Source organism: Arachis stenosperma, chromosome 1 (genome assembly GCF_014773155.1).
Source record: "Arachis stenosperma cultivar V10309 chromosome 1, arast.V10309.gnm1.PFL2, whole genome shotgun sequence".
Lineage (NCBI taxonomy): Eukaryota > Viridiplantae > Streptophyta > Magnoliopsida > Fabales > Fabaceae > Arachis > Arachis stenosperma.
In genome coordinates this window covers 106,612,182-106,619,747 of record NC_080377.1, presented here as the reverse complement: position 1 = coordinate 106,619,747, position 7,566 = coordinate 106,612,182, and positions in this window count along the sequence as shown.

Here is a 7,566-nt window from a genome sequence, read left to right as displayed (position 1 = left end):
ATCTCAATGACTAAAAGAAATCTTAAATCCTTTAAGAGGAATCCTAATCCTAAATCCTAAGAGAGAGGAGAGAACCTTTCTCTCTAAAACTACATCTAAATTATGAAAAGTGAATTATGAATGAATCATCATGAATTAATGGATTCTCCCACTTTATAGCCTCTAATATGTGTTTTCTAAACTGAGAACTAGGTCAAAAACAGCCCAGAAATTACTGATTGTGAAATCTGGTTCGTACAGGTTGCGGCAAAGTGACGCGGAGGCGACAAATTAAAATTCGCAGATGCGACGCGTGCGAGTCATCCACGCGTCCGTGTCACCTAACTTCGGGGCAGCTATGGCAAATTATATATCTTTGCGAAGCTTCGAATGTTAGCTTTTTAACGCAACTAGAACTGCATCATTTAAACCTCTGTAGCTCAAGTTATGATCGTTTGAGTGCAAAGAGGTTAAGGTGGACAGCTTAGCAATTTCTTCAGTTTCTTGTATTCCTTCTACTTTTGCATGCTTCCTTTCCATCCTCTAAGCTATTCCTGCCCTGTAATCTCTGAAATCACTTAACACACATATCAAGGTATCGAATGGTAATAAGAGAGGATTAAACATAGCAAAATTAAGACCAAAGAAGCATGTTTTCAATCATTGCATAAAATCAGGAAGGAGAATGTAAACCTATGCATTTTGGATGAACAAGTGTATGAAAGATTGATAAAATCCACTCAATTAAGCACAAGATAAACCATAAAATAGTGATTTAGCAACCTCCCCACACTTAAACATTAGCATGTCCTCATGCTAAGCTCAAGAGAAGCTATAAAGTAGTGAAGAGGAATGATAGAATATATGAACTGCAACCTATCAAAGATGAATGCAGCTATATGCAAAATGCTTTTACCTACTTAGTTAAAAGTAAACAAATTCTCCAAGACAAACATAAATTGGATTTCACTAATTCAAATCATAAAAATGAAGTACAAATAACTTGCAAGAAGAAGATAGCTCATGAAAGCCGGGAACAAAGAATCGAGCATCGAACCCTCACCTGGAAGTGTATGCACTCTAATCACTCAGGTGTTTAAGGTTCGATTCTCTTAATTCTCTGCTAATCTTGCTTTCTAAGGCTTGTTCTTCATCTAACAATCAACAAAAATTTAATGCACCAATACACAAATCAAGAGGTCTTTTAAGGGTCGTAATGGGGTTAGGGTCAAGGTAGGATTGTATTCAAGTGGACTAAAATCTGAATCCTTAATTAACCTAAACTTCCCACCTAACTTAAGACAATCCATTTAATTAAAATGCAGAATCTAACTTCCCATTAACTATGTTTTGCCACATATTCATGCATCCTAGTTTTAGTACAACTCATATGCATTGCTTTCACCATTTGCTTTCGGCATTTTGTCCCCTTTTATTACTTGCTCTTTTTTCTTTTCTTTTTTTATGCATATGATTAAGGTATTGAATGTATAAACATGTTCTCAACATTTTTTACATTTTCACACAAAGTCTAACATACTCAATTCTCAAACCAAACGTTTCCAAACCCACTTTCCCCACACTTAATTCATGAGCACTCTCACTAGTCTAAGCTAATCAAGGATTCAAATTAAGGGCATTATTGTTTTGCTCTTAGAGTTAGTGATGAGCTAAAGTAAAGAACAAAGGTGTAAAACAAGCTCAACATTGGTTTGCAAAGGATAATAAAAGGTAAGGCCATATGGGTATGTAAGCTAAGTGAAATAAGGCCTCAATAATATAAGTGTATGCATACATCAAATCATGGAAATATAGAATCAAACAAGACAAAGATCACAATTTTAGAGAGAAAAACACACACCGAAAGTAAAATTATGGTTGATAGGATGTAACCAATTCAAATAGGCTCAAAATCTCACTGGTTTTGTGTGTTGGAGCTCTAAACCATGTTCCAAAATAAAATTTCTTCAAACAAGTTTTTCAAAAATTTTAATTCAAATTAGTGAAATGCTATAAAAGGTTTCTTCAAAAAGAAAATGTTACTTCAACCAAGTGGTGGTAAAGTATGCAATCAAACATGCAAATATACATGCAAATGCAGCAATGAATTAACATAGAAAATTAAAAATTGGTGTTGAGGAGGGACTAACTAACCCGTGGAGATCGGTATCGACCTCCCCACACTTAAAGATTACACCGTCCTCTGTGCATGCAAAGATGTGCAGGTGGGCGGGTTGCTTCAACTAATGCTTTTCTCCAAAGATTGAGCAGATGAACTTATTTGTCTCCCCATTAAGAAGCTTTTCCTCTCCCTTCATGGTGGCCATCCTGAAAGAAGGGGGAAAAGAAGAAAAGTAACCCAAAAATAAAGATATGAATGTAAATAACATATGGGTGTTAATGCCAAATAATAAAGGTCTCAATTACATGGTAGCTACAACATGCAAGTGAGAAAATAGTGGAAGCAAATGGCATATCTATAGTGAAAAAGTTGCAACAACGGGGAAGAGAGTGTGGGTAATGCAAGATAGTTTAAGTGGATATAAATGCAAAAGGAATATCAGTATTATAAAAATTAGCATTGACTTATGAATAATAATATCCAATCGGAATAAAACAAGTTGTGAAGCACCAGAATAATTCAAGAAAAGATGCAATAGTTGAAGAAGAGAATTTTAACACCAATGGAAAAAGAAAAAGAAAGTAAGAAAGGAGGAAGAAAGAAATAAGAAGGGAGAAGTAAAAATTAGGATTGGAGAAGAAAAGAAAAGATATTTTGGCTGATGTAGATAAGCTGTGCGGTGCAGGCGACGTGAGCGCGTAAGGCACGCGGTCGTGTGGATAGCGCTTTGATGAAGTGACGCGAATGCATGGGTCACGCGTGCGCGTGAAGTGGTTCGTGCCTTCAGCGCGAGTGCAGCCTCGCGGTCGCGCAACTCTCTGGTGAAAAGCTCATTTTGCCAAAACTTTGGATCACGCGATCGCGTGGTGGACACGATCGCGTGGATGTCCTTGTTTAAAGAACGACGCAGATGCATAGGACACGTGTTCGCGTGGTAGGGCTTGTGCTGCTAGCATGAGTCCTGCCCAATTCCAGCTCAACGTTTGACCATACACCCTTATACGTCAATTTACAGGGCCACGCGGTCGCGTGGGTGACGCAGACGCGTGGGTGACGCGGACGCGTGGGGAGGCTATTTCGTTAATGACTCGATCGCGTCGTCCACGCGGTCATGTGGATTAGTTTGTGCCAAAGGCACGCCTCCATCCACACTTTCGTGTGAGTCTCTGTTCCTTTTCTTCTCGTTCTGAGGCACCTACGACGTGGACGCGTCATTGACGCTGTCGCGTCGCGTGCTCCCCTTTTTTTTATTTATTATTATTTTTTTATGCAGTATGCAGAATGCAATGAATGTTATGCACAATTCCAGGTTTAATCAAAATTCAAAAACAGACTAAAATGGAAAAGGAAAGATCATACCATGGTAGGTTGTCACCCACCTAGCACTTTTAGTTAAAGTCCTTAAGTTGGACATTGACAGGTTTCTTGTTATGGTGGCTTGTGCTCGAATTCATCCAGAAATCTCCACCAGTGTTTGGAATGCCAGCATCCTCCGGGGTCCCAAACAAGGCACGTAAAGCCTTTGAGCAGTTTCAAACATGTTTCCAGGCTCCCGGGGTGTTGAATGTCAGAATAGATTCCAGGATCCCAAACCTTATTTTTACACCCGTTTTTGTCTTGATCTACATTTTTCCAGCTGGGTGATAAGTAATCTGAATTCTCACTGTAGTGACCAAACAGCTTCCAAGATCCTTTCAAAGGAGCTTGACACCAATCTTTTCACCTCAAATTGAAGTGCGAAGCCTCATTGAATCTTGTACACCAACTCTGAGTGCGAGTCAATTCCCTTTTTCTCTTAAAGTCGTAGAGAGCTCTAAGCTGGCTATCTGTTTCAAGTAAACCATATTCAAGTAGAAAAATAAAGATAAAAGCTAAGGATTTTACCCACTTGAAGTTTGTATTGGGCGGTAATGGCCTTGGGATATGTGTTTCCAGTGGTTTTGCAAGCTCTACTCCCTTGTGGTCTTCTGTGAATTCCTCCACTTCTTTACAAACTTCTTCAATTTCAACCATGTCTTGATCAAAGTCTTCGATATCTTCCTCATCATCACTCAAGTCATAAGTTGGAGGTTGAGAAAAATTTACCTCAGTATCACCTTCGTATTCACTCGGGAAAGATTCTTCTGTCTCAAAGAATTCACTTGCGGATGCAAGTTCATTACTAGGATAACTTGACTCGTGATTTTCATTCTCAAGGAGACTTGCATCTTGGGTTGTTCCATCCAGTTCTTCATAAGATGCCTGCTTTGGGGGCTGTGCACTATCCTCCTTAGCAACAATTGTAACGTCCTTGACGGAATTTTCCATAATTCTGGATTCCCGTGGAAGTTCAGCATCTCCTAAATCTTCAACCAACTCTTCTTCTTCTACAATGACAGCGTCCTCTACTTGTTCCAGTACAAAGTTATGCTCTATACTGTCTACTGGAGCTTCTAGTGTCTCCTTCATGCTATGTTCTTCATTAGATTCTCCACATGAAGTCATGGGGATTCCTTGAGTGTCCGAACATTTGGAAGATAATTGATTATTGCTTGCTCCAGTTGATGAAGAGTTGCATGAAACTGATCTACTGTTTCTTTGAGGCGAGCCTGTGATTCTTTGCTTGATGGATATAGATATGGTGCATAGGGAAGTGGAGGTTCTTGGGAGTAATTGGATTGGCATTGGGGTGAAAAAGGATCATACGGTGGCGAATGGTGAAAGGGAGCTTGTGAGTGTGGTGGTTCGAAGCTATGTTGAGAGGATGGTCTATGAGCACAGGGTGGGGCTTGTTGGTAATTACAAGGAGGTCCACCATATCAATCAGTTTGGTATGTATTGTAGAATGGTCTCTGTCCATGATATCTTGGAAGGTGTTGTTGCCTAAAAGGTTGATCATATCCTCTTGGCTCCATCCATCTTTGATTGCTTAGACCTTGATGCATATTCCTATTATAGCTCCCATTCCTATCAATAAAATTAGAACCAAACTCAAAGCGAGAGGGGTGAGAACTCATAGTAGTTGTTAGAATTAAGAAGGGAAAACAAAAACAAATAAACAAGTAAAAGGAAGATATTTACAATAACCAATAATAAGGCACACGTTTGCAATTCCCCGGCAATGACGCCATTTTGACAGTCAGATTTCCTATCGGTAAAGAAATTCACAATATAATCGCGTTGTAAGTATAGCTTCTAAACCAACAGAAAATTCATTCGTACAAACGTTTTGGTTGTCACAAGTAACAAACCCAATAAAAATAATTAACCGAAGTATTCAAACGTCGGGTCGTCTTCTCAAGGAATTGTAGGGAAGTATGATTTATTATTGGTTATGGAAAACAGTATGTTTGGGTTCGAAAAGGTTTGAATGAGGAAAATAGATTGCAGGAATTAATAAATCAATAGCAAAGAAAAATTCTTGGCAAGGTATGAAAATTGGAATTTCTATCCTAGTTATCCTTATCAGATATGATGAGAATTGGGCTTTAATCCCACTTAGTTATCCTTATTAAATAAAGGAAAGTCAAGTAGACTAATTGAATTGATCCTCAAGTCCTAGTCAACTTTTAGAGTGATCCAAATCAATTAGCAATTGGCAATTTCAACCACTGTTGAGTTTGATAACTCAAGTATTATCAATTAATTAACCAAAGCCAAAAGGGAGAATAAATCATAAACAGAGCAAAACAATCATGAGTCTGAAATACCTCAAATTATATTAACTAAGAAAATTCTAACATTAATGGTTCATAAGCCAATTGGGCAACATAAATCAGATACAAATAAAAGCATCAGAGTAAATAAAACTAGAAGAGAAACATAGAATATTGAACCTAGTATGAAGAAACAATCTCAATGACTAAAAGAAATCATAAATCCTAAGAGAGAGGAGAGAACCTTTCTCTCTAAAAACTACATCTAAATTATGAAAAGTGAATTATGAATGAATCATCATGAATTAATGGATTCCCCCATTTTATAGCCTCTAATCTGTGTTTTTGGGCCGAGAACTGGGTCAAAAACAGCCCAGAAATTACTGATTGTGAAATTTGGTTCGTACAGGTCGCGGCAAAGTGACGCGGAAGCGTCATCCACGCGTTTGCGTGGATTGAAATTCGCAGATGCAATACGTGCGCATCATCCACGTGTCCGTGTGCCTAACTTCAAGGCAGCTATAATAGATTATATATCGTTGCGAAGCCCTGGATGTTAGCTTTCCAACGCAACTAGAACTGCATCATTTAGACCTTTGTAGCTCAAGTTATGATCGTTTGAGTGTAAAGAGGTCAGGCTGGACAGCTTAGCAATTTCTTCAGTTTCTTGTATTCCTTCTACTTTTGCATGCTTTCTTTCCATCCTTTAAGCCATTCCTGCCCTGTAATCTCTGAAATTACTTAACACATATATCAAGGCATCGAATGGTAATAAGAGAGGATTAAACATAGCAAAATTAAGACCAAAGAAGCATGTTTTCAATCATAGCATAAAATCAGGAAGGAGAATGTAAACCTATGCATTTTGTATGAACAAGTGTATGAAAGATTGATAAAATCCACTCAATTAAGCACAAGATAAACCATAAAATAGTGGTTTATCACGCATCTCTGAAGTTCTCAACCACTTCCTTTTTAACTATTGCGGCTTCGTCCAGTTGTTTTAGTATAAAATTGTACTCCTCCTTAATGATTTCCTTTCTATGACAAATCCCTTCAACTACTCCTTCATCTGCAAAGGTCTCTCCTTCCTTCACCTTTAGGGCCTCCTCTAGCTTCTTATAAAGTATGGATTGACGAAGACGATCCTTTCTCTCTTGTTCTATGCCAATAGCATCATTGGGATCATGTTGCTCCTGGATTTATAGATTTGGGTGCTCTTCTATGGAGGGTGGTGATGGGATGGGTGGATCATTATGTGTTTGAAATGGGAGTGTACTAGAGCTTGAGGGTTGATTGTTGGAGGTATTCGATGATCCAATTTGGGCGACGAGAGCTTGTATAGTAGAGTTTAGACCAGTAAGTGCTTTCTCCATGGATGTTTGTCTTTGGTGCATAACTCTAAGAGTGTTGGTATCCAATGGAGGTTGGGGTGGATAGGAGGGTTCATTAGTTAGGAGAAAGGGTTCATGGTAGGAAGTTGGTTCATCTTGATAAGGATAAGGAGATGGTGTATATTGAGGTGGTGGTTCTTGGGAGTAATTGTGCTAGAATGGGGGTGGTTCTAAGTATGGTTCATAAGGTGGATAAGGGTCAGGATCATATAGAGGGGAATGGTGGAAAGGGGCTTATGAGTGTGGTGGTTCAAAGCTATGCTGAGGAGGGGGTTCATAGGCATATGGTGGTGGTTGTTGATAATCAAAAGAGTGCTCACCATAGCCGTCATCTTGGTATGCCTCTTGGAAAGGCTCTTGGTCATAGTATGTTGGTGGAGGTTGTTGCCAAGAGGGTTGATCAAATCCTTGTGGCTCCTCCCATCTTTGGTTGTCC